Raw genomic sequence first — 17,056 nt, 5'->3', positions numbered from 1 at the left:
TTGGGTTTCTTTCTGTGTGCCTTCGATATTTTTCGAGGATCATCCATTCCGTGCAGATGTGCAGACGTGCTTCTCTTTCAAAAAATAAAAAAAATAAAAATAAAAAAAAGATAATGAAAAAGGATGGTGAGGAAGGGTAAAGGGTAGAATCTAGAAGATCTATAGTAGTGAGGTTATAGAAACAAAAAGAAAAAAAGAAAACAAAAGGGAAAAGAAAGAAATTAGTATTTTTTTTCTTCTCTTCTTCTTCAAACGAAGTTGATTCGATAATTATCTGGATGATTGAGTTTTTTCGATTATTTTAAAAAATGTATGATCTATCGATCCATCCATCCATCCATCCATCCATCCATCTATCCATCTATTTATATATGAGTTTACTAATTTTGATATCTATGTATATTTGTACGTACGTACATATATACGTATATGTGTTTGTGTGTTTGTGTTTGTATATGCATCACACATGCTATATGCACACACAGACACACTATAAATTAATATAATCTGATAGTGTTTCCGTTATGTCCGTCGTTTGCCATCAAGCTACGACCAGCGTTGTTTGTAGTAGTACACCATAAAGGATGAATTATTTATGGCATTTTCTATCCGGGCTCTCGATCCACCACCACCTTTCGTGAGTAGCAAACATTTGAGTGGAAACAAATGGTGTCCCCCGGTACAAATGAGAGAAATGAAACTACGTCGTCGCGAATGTGTGTTGCATTCTATCTATCTATCTATCTAACTATCTCTCTCTCCCTATATATATGTATATATATATATATACATAAAATATATATATATATATTTTTCTCTCTCTCTCTCTCTCTCTGTATCTCTCTCTATCTGTTTCTGTCTATCTCTGTCTCTCTTCCTTACGTCTTTCGCATCGCATGTTTAAAGAAAAAAGAAGTAAATAAAAATAAAATAAAACCAAACAAAAATATAAAAGAAACAAAAATTCGATCACGATTTGAGATCCATCGATCGTTTTCGTTTTGTAAAGTTGACTTAGTAAAAATATAATCGTATATCGGTTTGATATAAATAATTGGAAAGGAAAAATAAATGAAATAAAAAAGAAGACGAACATGATGATGATGATGATGATGATGATGATGATGATGATGATGATGATGATGATGAAGAAAGAAAGAAAGAAAGAAAGAAAGAAAGAAAAAATTGTAAAATATATCATTATAATTCGTTTTAAAAAATTGGGTCATATTAGGGGAGGTAAAAGTTTATTATTTATCATTGAAAGTGGTTGAAGCTTCGCGAAGATATCTTAAATCTAAATAATTAATAATCTATTATATTAAAATTTATTATAACTATAATATTATATTTAAAACAAAACAAAAAAAAAAAACAAAAAAAAAAGAGACAAAAAAAAATATGGATGTGCTACACGTGTATTATATAATACGTAGCAGAGATATTGAATTTGTCGATGTTACGTCATGACTATATTTATAAATGTATTAACACATCGATGCTGTGTGAATGAGAGGGGAAAAAAAAAGAAGAAAAAAAAAAGGAAAAAGTGGAGAAAAAAAAATTATTAGTTAGTTTTCGATAGAACCATTTTCGATCACCGCAAATCCGTTTCCTGTGTTTTTTTTTCTTTCTTTCTTTTTTTATTTTTTCTCCCTATAATCAAATGTAGCACCTTATCCTAGCATCACAATACCTTCTCCCCCCACACCCCATCTTATTAAAAACTATATTGAACGATACTCTTGTTTGCTATATGTAATACTATAGATGAGTATCGAGACTAAGAATATCGTCTCAAAAACTTATGCGAAACTCTTTTCATTTAGTAAACTATATATGCATAGTATTATGCTTATTTATATATACACACACACACACACATATAGGTATAGCTGTAGTATAGCGATAAAGCACGAAATAGTATTTTTTCCCTTATATAAGCGTACAAATGGAAGAAAAAGAAGGAAAATACATTTGATTTTTGTAGAGTCATTAATCGTATCCCAAATACGCGAATGTTAAATTAATTATTAATAAAAGAAGAAGAACAAAAATATATATATATACATACATATACATATATATATATATAAAAAATAATAAAATGAAAAAAGGAACAAACGGTCTTATAATGTCACAAAATGTCGCTGTCACGTTAATAAAAATACATTGCAGAAAGTTGTGAGAAAATAAGAGTGAGGAGAAATGAGACAAAAATATATTATACTACTTTACAAAATTAATTCGTCTGGTCTATATTTTTTGTTTGTTTGTTTTATTTTATTAATTTTTTTTTTTTTTTTTTTTTTTTCTAGTAAATCTATCGCTCATTTTAGTTTAATCCTATCTAATTTTCTTTTTTCATGTCTACGTAATAGTTACATATATGTAATTAAAAGTTATGGTATTATTTATATTCTAATATAATTTATACTGTTAGTATTGTATAATTATATTAATTATCATATTCTCTTAATATTTTATAATTATACTAATATGCGTTAGTATAATTTATAGTCGGTATCTATGGTAGTATTTATACTACATAGTATTAGTAGTTATTACTCTGCTTATTACATATATATAATTACTATAGTACTATAATAAGTTTATATACTAATAGAGAGAAATATAAATAATTAATATATATATATATATGTGTATATATATATATATGCATATGTATATTATAAATTATGTTTTTGAAACGGTTGGTTTTTATAAACTTCGAAAATAATTACTATAGTATATGATAGTATAAATTATATATCTTCCTATATGCTGTTAATTTTTTAAAATTACATATACCGTTTTTTTTAAATTATAAATAACATATTACATGATATATTAATAACTGTTTGAAATTATATACTATGTACGATTATAGTAAAATTATTTTAAATAATTTAATATCCTACGTACTAATAATTATTAAAGAATTTATTCTATATTAATTTTAAATTACACTACTAATTATTTTCGAAGTTTTTATATAACATTTTTTTGTCGTTGAACGAAAATCAAATTCTAAAAAGAATAATAATACTAATACAATTTTAAATTATTTTAAATTATATATCCTACATACTAATAATTATTAAAAAATATATCCTATGTAGATTATAGTAGACTCATTTTAAATTACACTTAGTAATTATTTTTGAAGTTTGTTATTTGACAAATTATTTCTTTTTATTGTTGAACCAAAACCAAAGAAAAAGAAGAACAAGAAGAAGAAATCTTAGAAAGAATAGAAATACTAATATTAATTTATAAAAGATATATAATATATATATATATATATATAACCGATATATAATATAGTAAAACCGTTTTGAATTGAACCATTAATCACTTTCGTCATTTATTATTACAACAGAATCCTTTATTTTTCATTTTTTTTTCTTTTTTTTTTTATCTTCTTTCCTTCGTCGAAGAGTAGGAAAAGAGTAAAAAAAAAAAAAAAAAAAAACAATGAAGAAGAAATTTTATAAGAGAGTATAGAAAAAACGAATCTTAGAAGTATCAGAATAATTTGATTTCGTGTTCGACTCGATGACGTATAGAAACATCTCGTAACCTATTACAACAAAATCCTTAATTTTTTATTATCTTTTAACTCCTTTTCTTTCCTCGTGAAAAAGAAAGAAAAACAACGAAGAAGAAATTTTATAGAAAAGAATAGAAAAAAAAAAAAAAAAAAACGAATCTTTGAAGTATCAGAATAATCTTTTTATTAAATTTATTACAACAAAATCCTGAATTTTTTATCTTTGAATTTCTTTCGTTGAACATGAAAGAGGGATAAAAACAATAGGGAAAAAATAGAAAAGTATAGAAAAGGCAAATCTTGAGAGTGTCAGTCTATGGAGGTTTTCATGGTGGATTCGATGACGTATAGGAATATCTTGACGATCCTATCCATATGCCGTTTTCCTCTTCGATCCTCTGCACTCTTCCAATCTATCTGTCTAGCCACGGGAACCTCTGAAGGACACTCGAGATGGGAAGCAGCATCGGAGTACTTCCAATCGCGGAAGATGAAGCACGCTTCGGGCTTCTACTAGCCCTGAGAGGAGAGGAGAGGATTGGAGAAGAGGTGAGGAAGGGGTGAGAGGGGGTGGGAATGGGATTAGAGTAGGAGAAGTAGGCCTGTTATCGATTCGACGATGAAGAGGATCGATCTCTACATTCCGTTGTCGTTATCGTCATCGTTATAATCGTTTGTCGTCGTTCGTCGTTCTAAAAATTTACGATTAGAACGAATTTTGTATCATACTTAAAGATAATTATCATTCTCCTTATTAACCAGTTATCAAACAAAAAAAAAAAAGAAATAGAAAATATTACAATATCAATTTAATTCAATTGTCAATTATCTCGATTTTAGAGATAATCGTAACTGGCAAGATTTAAGCTCAACTCGTTCGAGATAAATCAGATTAAATAGATTTTGTCCAAATCTAACTGTATCAATCACTAAATTGAACCTTGTTAGTTAGTTAGTTAAACCGAGTTAAACTGAGTAATTCCGATTCAATTTCGGCAACTTTTTCAATTGACTTGAGTCTCGTCGGCTGAAAATTATAATACTTGGATTTAGTGTTAAATTGATTTTGGTTAGGTGGGGAAGATCAATTCTTTGGTAAGAGCTAAGAGAGATTAGAAGGATTTGGTCAACCCAACTAATCGGTAAGTTAGTTCGATCAAACGGATCTGGAATTCAATTTTCCTCTCGTTTAATAGCCACGTAATAGAATGCATCGTTGTTTTCGTGTCTATTTCAATTTCTATCTGAGTTTCGTCAGTTCGAGTTAACAATAATTAGATTCGTTTCAAATTAAAATTAACGAGAGGAAAGATCGAATTGTTTGAAAGATAGCAGAGACCGGAAGGATTTGATCAACGAAACTGATCAATAGTTCAAAAGCAAATTAGCTCAAAATCAATCAATCGATCGATCAATCAATCAAACAAATGTTAATTGGAATTCAATTCTTAGATCAGAGAATCATGGATTTTCAACTTGAACTGAAGCTTCACACCAGCCGATACCTATATAAATTTGTGTCGAATAGAAATTAACAGAGTTGCGAAGAGAGAGGGAGAAAGGGAGGGTGGGAGGAGTAAAGATCAAGCTGCGTACGTTTGAGAGATGGGAAGATCGATCCAACTAATCAGTAAACCATAGTTAAATCGAATAGTATTTTCGTCACAAAGTAGTGCCGTCATTATTGTCAAGACTATATTCAACCTGGACAAATTTCGAGTTGGAAATTATTTGGTACAGTATCAAACGGAGATCAAGAACAGCGTAATAGATCAAACCTTAAGAAACATATATATATATATATATATATATATATATATATATATATATATTGAAAGGATTTGATGAATTCCGTTTAATCGCTAAGATGGCTCGTTCAAGCAAGATACTAAATAGAATACAATTTTCATCAAAGGAGTGTCATCGTTGTTCTCGAGGCTAGATTCAACCCGAACTGAGCTCCACCAGTTGGAAATTATTTCGATGTCTATCGAACGGAGATCAACAACAGTGGTAAAGATCAAACCGTAAGAGAGAGAGAGAGAGAGAGGGAGAGAGAAATTGAAAGGATTTGGTCAACCCAACTAATCACTAAGCTAGCTCGGTCAACCAGATAGTAGCTTGATGTCGTGTTGAAAGAGTGTCGATGAGGTTCCCAAAGCTATTGGATTGAAGGTTACACTACGATAGAGTTAATCGCACGATTTTACGGGAGGCTCGTTCGATGGTATGTAAGAGATAATTGATGACATTACGGTTCATCGCATGACCACCTCTTTCCCTCCCACTCCCTCTCTCTTTCTCTCTCTCTCTCTCTCTCTCTTTCTCTCTCTCTCTCGTTCAATGTGTAACCGGACACAGACAAATATTGACAGCTTCCTATCACAAAGAGGGTGACCCCTTTGTACTGCTTCCACTTCTCGAGTACAGCAGGCCTTCGACGCTTGCCCGATTTTCCTGTCGATCCTACCATATGTATTCACTTGCTAGCAAAACCCGTTCCCTTTCTACCTACTACTCTCTCGTTCCCTTCACCCACCACCCCAGCATCCCTTTCAACCGCTGATAAATCAACGGTCCAAAGATCGATGCGTTCGGCCTATCCAACGACTTTGTAAATTAAAGCGGTTAGACGCTATTTCCTTCACCGATAATATATCGACAACTATTGGCCTCGTTTTTATTCTGGCAGTTTTTTTCTCTCTTTTTCTTTTTCTTTTTTCTTCTTCTTTTTTTTTTTTTTATTTTTATTTATTTTGTAACCCCTCGAATACCTTTCCAACGGGAAATACAGTTTGATAGATCATTTCCTTTCATGCGGATTGCCTGCTATTATTGAATCTGTGATATTAATAGCGCGGGAACAAAATTGTTGTACGTTTGTATTTCTGTTCTCTTCGTTTTTCTCTTTCCTTTTCTTTGTTCTTCCTTCCAATACGAATATTTTTAGGGATTGCTTTTTAATCAGTGGAAACTCATTTTAACTCTCATTTTAAACGTTAAACGGTTTCGATATTCTAGTTTCGAGAAAGAGTCTAATCGATCGGATTGGATTTAACTAGTCGATTTGATTTTCGTGAGAAAAGGTGAGTTTTAAAAAAAAGTGTTTGGTATCTTTTCATGATTTCAAACATTTATTGTCGATTCTTGGAAAAAAAATGGAAAGACATCAAACGATTTGAGAATTCAATCTGGTTCGAAGATTATATAAAGTGGATTTTGTCGTCGATAAAAGTCCTATATCCAGTATTATCGATTACAATATTATAGTATACTATATTAGAATATATTATACTATGTTACAACAATTTTTAATTATATATTTATTACTCTCATACTAATATACTGTACTAGATATTCTAGGAATACTATATGGAATATATTATAATAAGTATAACTTATAATTGGTTGTAAACTTCTAATTTAATTAAATCAACAAAATTGGGAAACTTTGACAATTCAGATATGTATACATACATACATACATATATATTTTTTAAAAGTTTCACGATGTTATTAAAAAGATATTAACATTTTTAATAAACGAGAGGGTAAAATTGATCGGATGGTACTATTCGTAGTAGAAATGAGGGTTAAATCGAGAAGCTCTTAATAACTATAGACAATTAGCAAGCAACGACCCAGGAACAGAGCAGAGAGAGAGAGAGAGAGAGAGAGAGAGAGAGAGAAAGATAGATAGACAAATAGATAAAGACAGACACACACAGAGAGAGAGAGAGAGAGAGAGAGAGAGAGGAAGATTTGCCTGGTTGATTCTCAAGACAGAATTTTCGATTGTACTCAAGAGAATCATGAAGACTAAAGAGCCTTGGACTCTGAACGATCGAAATATGGGTCTTCCAACTTCCGTTGGACATAGTTTCGCGAATGTCGATGCTTTCATCGCATTGTTCGTCTTTAACAGGCCGAGTATGCTCCTCTTCTCTTCTCTTCTCTTCTCTTCTCTTCTCTTCTCTTCTCTTCTCTTCTCTATTCTACTCTACTCTTCTCTTCAGTTCTCTTCTCTATGGCTATGTACTACTACTAGTCCCTATGGTTATGAACTTGGAACAGGTTGAACAGGGACCATACTCAAAGAGAGGAAAGCTGCTTCTACGAATCGATCGATCGATTATAACAAGTTTCGCAAAACGCAATTAGGCTAGGGTTTAGGGTGGGTCGTTGACGGGATAGGTGTAGGGTATGGGGATATGAGGATGGTGAGGGATAGGAGTAAAGGTAGAGGAATGGAGGAGGAGATGGGGTTGGTTTGTGAGACCTCACCTTGCGGCAAATCATTCGATCGTTTATAGCTCGGACAAAGGACTTACCACCCCGTGGCACGTTAATGTTCCCTCTGATCCACGTAATCGCTCGATCTAAACTTCGATCGTTTCGCCATGCTTCATTCGTGACAGTTTCGACTAACGAGTTAGATCAATCTGCAGCTCTTCTTTTTTCTTCTTCTTTTTTTTCCTTTTTCCTTTCTTTTTTTTCTTTCTTTCTTTCTTTCTTTCTTTTTTTTTTTCTTCTTGAGAGAGTAAGAAAGAGACAGTGAGGATTTCGTTGACCTTTGTTTTTCTCTTTTGTTCGTTTGCTTCTTCTTGTTTTACTTACTCAATAATTTTTTTGATTCGAAAGTAATCACGACGAAGTACGAATTCATTGACACCATTTGGAGTTCTTGATTCATTCGATTTATTTTTATTACAATCGTGATTTCAAACGTTCGTCTTCGTCGCGTAACAATTTACTATTGTTTGCATTATTAAATTATTAATGTTTATATTTGTCATATGTTTTTGATAATTCAGCTTAATCCTGATGAGGGATTTAATGTTCGATTGGTTTTAAAAATTGTTGTACTCTTTCCTTTTTCTTCTTTTTTATTTAATTCTCGATTAAACGATTAATTCAATCCGATTGAATCACGAAGGTGATATCATTTATTAACGTCGATAAATATTTTCAATATCATTAATTTGATTGGATCATTCAATATTTAAAATCATTTTCTTAAATCGTTATTCACGCGTATAATCATTACAACTCGAACGATTAAAATTACAACGATCTTCTTGAAAATCCTGATCTACATATCTCTATCTTCTTTCACCGATATGATTAATATTGAAATATAAAGGGATAGAAGGTTCCCATCTAAAATAAATCACAATGCCGTATAACTAGTGAATAATAAATAAACTATCTTAGTCACTTGGTCTACTTAACTTCAGCGAGAAGTTATTAGATTCGGGATTTGTATTTTATTATTCAAAAGCTCTGACGCTCTTACATTTCCCCCACCATCTTCCTCCTTCTAGCTTACTTCTTCATGTCCCAAATGCGTTGAGGTTATGAACAGAAAGGAGGGAGGGAGGGGGTTGGGTAAGATGGCTTTGAGGAGGGGGAAGAAGAAAAAATAATTCATAACTTTTTCATTCAAGTTTACTCTTGATTTTTTTTTTGTTACTGTTATATTTAAAAAAAAAAAAACAAACAAAATATAAAAAAAGAAACAAAAACAAAGATTCTTTTTAGACACGCCATTCGCGTTCTCCATGAATCTCGCAATTCAACGAACGGTTTTGTTCCAAATAATAAATTCTACCCTTGCGAGAGAGTCCTTTCGAGTCTCTCTACAATCTACCCCTTTCTCCCTCTCCCTCTTCCTCTCTCTCTCTCTCTCTCTCTCTCTCTCTCTCTCTCTCTCTCTCTCTATCGTAAGCAGTGCTTCTCTTCCGTACCTTTCACGGTTACTCGAGTGCCCTTCTGAAAGTTTTGCCCCGGAAACGCGACGAGTAGTAGGGCCGCCCCGAGGGAAAGTTAATTTCCCTCAGACATTTTAAAAAAGTTTCGAGGGTTCAACGCGCAAACCAACGCTCGACGAAATCAACTATCCTCTGCTTATCCATGTGCTATGAAAAATCCTTTCTACTTACCTATAAAAAATCATATTATTCTTCTATTGTATTTATTCTCCGATTCAAATTACATATAAATGTGTGTGTGTGTGTGTGTGTGTGTGTATGTGCATGTACGTTTATATGTACTCTTGGGATGTGTATTATATCGGTGAAAGAACAATCGTGGTTTTTTATTATTTTATTGAACACGTAGAAACCGCAATTAAGTCGGTGGAAAAATAATTGCGGATTTTACGTAGTAAAATCATGCAAACTCGCAATTATATTTGTGCTAATCTAATAGTTCAAAAATGTTTTGTTTCTATTCTTTTCTTTTCTTTTTCTTTTTTTTTTGTTTTTTCTTTTGAGTACTCGTATAAAATATTTTACACACACACACGCACATACATATGTATATATATATATTGAATATTCGAATTTAGGGTACTTTTATTAAATGAAATTTAATGAATTAATGAACTTGATTAAAGGTTTTAATTATTCGAACGATTTATTCGAATTTTATTGAAAATTTTTTTGTTTACTATTATCCTTAATTGTCTTTCTTCTTCTTCATCTTATTATTATTATTTTAAATTGAAATATTATTAAAAAAAAAAAAAAAAAAAAAAAAAAGAGTACAGTAGAACTTTCATATTTATATTAATTTACTTTTAACGTTTAAAAATTTGCAGTGAGAATTCGTATGACACGTTGGCATTCGAGAAAAATTTGAGAAAAGTCCGGACATTTTTGCATCATAGATAAATGTGAAAGTGTGTATAGGTGTAAGTTTGTATGTGTTTTAGTAAACTTGCACATTTTTGTGATAAATAACTGTGTGTGTGTATGCGTATACCTATATTTTTTTTTAATTTTTAATATTATATATCATTCGTCTTTTATTATTAAATATTTTCATTAGAAAATTTATCAAATTAATGATTCCAAATTGATATTTATAACGATTCATTTTTAACGCTTACGAGTTTTTCGAATCATTATGAAAATCATTATTAAAACAATGTAATCATTTATTTAATTTTTATCAAATGAAATATCAAATGTCATCTACAGTGCATGTGTATTATTACAAATAATATTTTCGAGATAATTAATATTTTATTTTCGATATATGTTATAAAGATTTTCGTGTTATAGTTAATAGAGATGAGGGTAGAGATGGGGTATCACTTGTACTTATGATTGAATTTTTATGTTCATTTTATTCTCTTTAAGTTTGAAGTTTCTCGTTTTCTCGATTATCTCTTGAGACGTTTAAATGCCGTCATAATCGTCTTCGACGATTTCTCGATCTTTTTATCACCGATAACTTTGTCGTCCTTTCCATCGTACGTTTCATTCTTCACTTCAACTTGCTCTCTCTCTCTCTCTCTCTCTCTCTCTCTCTCTCTCTTTTATCTATTTTTTCTTTCCCTTTTTTCATCTTTTTTTCTCTCTGTCTCTTTCTCTCTTTCCTTCTTTCTCTTATTTCTATCTTTTTTTTTTCTTTTTCCCTTTCTCTCCTTCCTCCTCTTCTTCTTTTTCTCTCTCAACCCCCTCCATTTTCAGAGAGAAGTTTTAATGAGTTGCCGCACTGTTTAAAGATTTAAACTTTTTCCTACGTAGAAAAGTCCGAGATACGATGAGCGTTCTACGAGATATTCGAGACGTATATTTCGGTAATTAATATTTTTTCGTTTCTTCTTCTTTTCTTTTATTTTTTTTCGGGAATCATCTTCATTTTTTTTCTTTTTCTTTCCCCTCTTTTTTGTCTTCTCTCTCTCTCTCTCTCTCTTCTCATCGGTATCATCACAGGTAAATTCTTCGAAGCTACGTGATCGTCGTATTTAATATTTTCCATTATTCAATGTAGGATCGTAGATTTTTTAATCGAATTTGATTAGTATCTAAGAAATTGATTTTGTTTTTTTTTTTTTTTTTTTTTTCTTTGAGATTGAATATACGTTCATACGGGGAAATTTGAATCTGAAATTATTTCTTCTTTGTTTCTATATAAAATGATAGAAGTAAAAACAAAAAAGAGGATCTTAATTCATATATCGATCAAGCCTGATAAAAATATTTATACATATTTATACGAGTCGATGAAAAAGTGAACTATGTCGTTTGCTTACAAAATTGTAAAAATCGTATAAAAGAGTAATTTTTTAAGAACACTTAAATGATTCAATTTGAAGGATTTAAATCGGAAATATGAAAGAAACTATATCAAAACGAAATACAGATAAACTGCAATCATTTTCGTGTATAAGATATCTCTAAATTTACTTCTAAGGTAACTAACATAATCTAACATAATTAAACTTTCTTAAAAAAATTATATATTTTCACGATCATTGCATCCGTATAATAATATCCGAATAATCGTGATTCACAAGACAAACACGATTAAAATTCAATCCTAATTTCTAGATAGAATATCTTCTATCAAGATAGAATATCTTATATCTATTCAATTAATGAATTTCTAAGCATGGAAACTTTAGATCGAATTATATTAGATTTTATAAACCATGATGGATTTTGAAAGAAAGAAATAAAGAAAATAGAGAGAGAGAGAGAGAGAGAGAGAGAAAGAGAGAGAGAGAGGGTGAAGAATTTAAAGGGAAAAAGAAAAAAAAAAGAAAGAAAGATACGAGAATAGGAAGAGTTTCGGAAGAGAGAAAGTTTATCAAACGTATCGATAGTAAGAAGATTCATGGTAAAAGACGAAGTTGCACGTAGACGTTAAGTTTCGAAGAAACGAGCTCGATCGTAAAAGTTGCAAACTTTGAAATCGCTCGGCTTGAACGGGACACGATGGTGAAAATAAGAGCAAGATAGAGAGAAAGAGTGTAAGAGAGAAAGAGAAAGAAAGGGTAAAAGAAGAAGAGAATGAGAGAGAGAGAGAGAGAGAGAGAGAGAGAGAGAGAGAGAAGGGAAACTATACTACTAAATATGAATCATAAAAGAAGCATAAAGATAATTGTATGCTAATAGGGCAAGCGTATGCGGAGCATCGTCCACGAAAGCACAACGTCTTCCGTTATTACCTATACCCCTTGTATATTACAGTGAACAGGGACAAGGAAGAAGCAAGAGACATCGAGGGCAGAATACCGATTCGATCCTGGGATCTTCTACGCTCGATCTAACACCATAGATTTTCCTACTATCTCGATTTTGATATTTATCAGGTATGTTTCACGTTCTAAAGGTATCATTTTATAGATTATATCAAATATATCGATCGTTTAATCGATATAATAATATGCATATAATCTAATTTGTCAGAATTTTTCGGAATAAAGTGATAATGATTGGTTGTAAGAGTTGATTAAAAAAAAAATATATATATATATATATACGAGCGCGTCTGTCGATGCAATTTTAAGAAATGGAAGTCTTGACGAGTCAAGCTTTCTTCGTATTTATGACGTGTTTTTTTTTCTTTTTTTTTTTTTTTTTTTTTAAATAATAATAAATCATTTTAATATTATTATCGTTTCTATCTGATCGATGTAATGTTTATATCGTCTGTTTTTGGGAATTTAGCGATCGTGATTATTTTTTATTGATTCTTAATAAAAGAAAGTAACGTTAAGAAATGCAATTTTTATGTGAAGTTTTATGACCGTTATCTTGATGCAATTTTAAGAATTGCAGTCTTGATGATTCAACTTTTCTTCTTCACATTTACGACGTCCCACGTTCTTAAGATATCACTTTAGATTATTTATATTACTTCAATTTAATTCATATAACACACGCACACGTGTACGTACGTATGTATGTATGTATGTATGTATGTATATATAATTTATTTTTGTGAATAGGAGACTAATTATTACTTTCAAGAATTCCATTGATCACTGATAAAAGAATGCATCGTTAACGACTATAATCTCGATGCAATTATTTAGTATTTCAATCTCGACGATCGAACGTTGATGCAACGTTAAGAAAAGAAATATTAATTATCGAAATAATTCTTTATTGTCGTTATTAAACTTTCATACATTTCCAATTTGCAACTATATTATTAACTTTTTTTCTAATTATTCAATAAAAAAAAAAAAGAAAAGAAAAGAAAAAAGAATAATTAAGACCCCCTTTTAATTTATTACAGATAATTAAACACAAAAGATATTCAAAATTTCTTTAACTCGCATTACTTATCCGTAGAATCCAATACAAAAAATAAAAAAAAGATTGAACCCCAATATATTCATATTTCTTGGGAATAGAAAATAGATTTGTTGCAAATTTTAAACCTTGATTAGATTTCTTTGGAAGACGAAGAAAAATTGTTCCAAATTAAAAAAAAAAAAAAAAGCAAGATTAGAAGAAAACGTGAACGAAAGATTCGCCCCGTATCTAGAAAGAAAGAAAGAAAGAAAGAAAGAGAAGAAGAAAAAAAAGACGAACATTCTTCTATAGGTAATTGTACGAAGGGTGTCTAATAGTTTAAACTAAAACTCGATTCTCGAAAACACGAAACAAACGTCGAGATGATTTATCGACGTTTTAGTCCTTTTCTGTATGTACTTTGCTCGCATATATTTTACAGGATTTACGATCTCTTTCGAATTTACGAGCGAACGCCGTTGCGTGATGCTTTTCCGGTGAAATAAGAAGAGAAATAGAAAGAGAGAAAGAGACAGAGAAAGACACAGAGAGAGACAGAGACACAGAGACACAGAGAGAGAAAGAGACAGACAGAGTTGAACCAATAAAGCACAATAACGAGAAAGCACGTAACGACGTATCCTTGCCGTCTCTTCTCTCTCTCTCTTCTCTCTTCTCTCTTCTCTCTTTCTCTCTATGGATACGATCGTAGTACTCCGAATGACCCGCCATTGCCATCGACTACGAGTGACCATTAGTTTAATTAATGCGCATCCATTTGGAATGGCACGCGAGCGCTCCATTTCAAGTCTTTTATTTCGCGCCATTTGAATTTTTTGTGTTTTTTTTTTTTTCTGTCTCTTTTTCCTTTTTCTTTTCTCTCTTTTTTCTTTTTTTTTTGACGAAAAAGGGTTATATGCTTGTACTTGCGACACGCGTTCTATTAGATCCATTAGACACCGTTAGTTTCGACCATAGCGTTACTATAACCACTGAACATTATTTTTTTGTTCGTTGCATTTTTTTTTTCTTTTTTCTTTTTTTTTCCTACTTTTGTCGTCGTCGTTGTCGTTGATATTTCCGTTATTGTTGCTTTTATTTATTTCTTTTTTTTTTTTTTTGTAATCCTTTTTTTTCTCTTTTTTCGGTTCTTTTTTTTTTTCTTTTTGAAATGAGGGTGGCTTGGGGTGGGTTAGGGTGGGTTAGGTAGGATGAGGTGGTTTAATACCAACATTAGCTCGTACCAACGATCTCCTTTTGTTTTAGCTTTTAGCTTTGTGTTGTTGTTTCTCTTTTTATTTTTGTTTCGGTAACGAGTGTTTCGAACTAACGTAAATAAGACAAAATTGCGGGCACCTGTGTGTGAATGGTAAAGAGAAGAGATAGATAGAGAGAGAGAATGAATGAATGAATGAAGAAATTGATGAGTTACTATTTGACGGATAGTTAGAAAGAAAAGAAATAAAAACTATATTTGACAAGTTTATTCGTTATTATTCTTTCTTTTTATTTGTTATTATTAATTCTTTTTATTTGTTGTTATCATTTGAGATTTAGCATTATATTTTGAATTAGGCTTTTTCAAAGTTTCAGCTGAATAAAAAATTAAGTTTAATAGCTTAATCGTATTAATCAATCATTTATTACGGTATAGTAATTATAATTTTGAGTTAGTTTTTTAAATGCTCGTATACAATTTTCTAGAGCTTTGCGGTATAAATGCGTATTTTGTATTTATAGTATATTACATTAATGTTTTTTTTTATTTTAGTAAATAAAACTGTAAATAAGTCGGAATTGTGAAACTTAAATACGTGAATGATAAACAGAGAGAAAAACGAGACGGTAAAAGGATTATTAATAAGAATTTGATGGATGTTCAAAAGAAAAAAAGAGAGACACCACACATACACGGATATAAACACAGATAGACAGTTTATTCACATCTCATATTTAATTGATTCAATGAAAAAAAAAAAAAAAAAAAAAAAAAAGAAAAAAAAGAGGAAGAAGAGAATAAAGAGAAATAGTTATAATAATAAAATGAATAAACAAAAAACGGAAGTTAATAAAAATCTGTGGAAATATTTAACGATCGTTGTATTAATTAATTAATTAATAAATTACTAATTAATTAATTGAATGATAACAATAAATATAACATAAATATTATCATGATATAATTTTGATCCTTATTAACTGATATTTCATATTGGAGATTTCTCCTTTGACGATGCCCGTTTGTAATAGATCGCGATTACACGGTACGCGTGAATTATGTGTATTATCTTGAACAGTTTGTCCTTTGCATAGGGTAAGTTTGATTTTAGCGGTCGCGGATGTTATACGGGCGAATAGCTAATAACGAACGTGCTTGGACTACTAATCGACTTGGCGAGAAGATTTTCTAACACTGGCGTACGGGTTAAACCAAAGGAATGAAGGAGAGAGAGAGATAGAGAAGAGAGAGAGAGAGAGAGAGAGAGAGAGAGAGAGAGAGAGAGGATGGTTAGACAGTAGATACTTCCGATGGATGCTGTTAAGGAGTATCTAAAAGCGATCGAGTATCTGCTAAGCTAGTTGGATCTTCCCTTTTCCAAACATTCACAAGATAAGGGGTCAGTTTGTATTCTCGAAGAAAATGCATGTGTTTTGATTAGAAATTTTCCATTACGTTCACTATCGATCCTATCTATGGTTGTACATTGATTTGATATATTCGTAAATTAAAATTATAATTAACATTAAGCGTTAGAATAAATTATTAATTAATTCGATGTTTACGCTAAACGATTAGAACATTTGGTGTTAATTGGATAGCTTGAAACATTTGTTCGTATAAGTTTTTCATTGATTTAATAAAGTTACGCAAGATTGTTATAAAATTTCTCAATCGTATTTACGATTGCATTTATAATTTATAGAAAATTTCTCATCGGGATATTGATTCTATTCTATTGATTTCGAAAATTCATAAATTATTAGAATTAATGTTGAAATAAATTCTTAATTAATTTTTAATTTGATAGTTATGCGAAATGATTAGAATATAACGTATTTATTTAATCGTGCAGCGTTGACCTAGAAATTATTGAAACATTTATTTGCAATATATTTTTAATTAATTTGATAATCATGATAAAGATGATTAAAAAGTTTCGTATTTATTGAATTGTGTGATATTGCAGAATTTTATAGAAAAATTGAGCAGTAACTTTGATCATCTGCAATATCTCCATCCTTTTTAGAAATGTGGGAAAACTTTGTTTACAAATTACGATTGTTAATAGAATTTTTATACTTTATTTTAAATAAACAAGAATACAATTTATATAATTATAATACAAATTTTTACGATTTCATTACTATTATATACTTATAGCGAAAGAAAAAAAAAAAATTCGATTTTAATAATTATTAACAAAATCGATTTTATTATAACAATATTATTGCATTGTTTAAATAA

At 30.5% G+C, this 17,056-nt stretch overlaps 1 protein-coding gene across 1 annotated transcript in view; it reads left to right on the top strand.

Moving 5' to 3' along the window:
* The first annotated feature begins 12,109 nt into the window (after positions 1-12,109).
* LOC122635863 (diacylglycerol O-acyltransferase 1) overlaps positions 12,110-17,056 on the top strand; it is a 132,541-nt gene continuing 127,594 nt past the window's right edge. Inside the window, exon 1 of the mRNA XM_043826541.1 lies at positions 12,110-12,659. The gene's annotated coding sequence lies outside the window, so the exon portion shown is untranslated. The remainder of the gene's footprint in view (positions 12,660-17,056) is intronic.

The sequence above is a fragment of the Vespula pensylvanica genome, chromosome 19 (genome assembly GCF_014466175.1).
Source record: "Vespula pensylvanica isolate Volc-1 chromosome 19, ASM1446617v1, whole genome shotgun sequence".
Taxonomy (NCBI): Eukaryota; Metazoa; Arthropoda; class Insecta; order Hymenoptera; family Vespidae; genus Vespula; species Vespula pensylvanica.
This window is presented reverse-complemented; position numbering and strand designations above follow the sequence as displayed.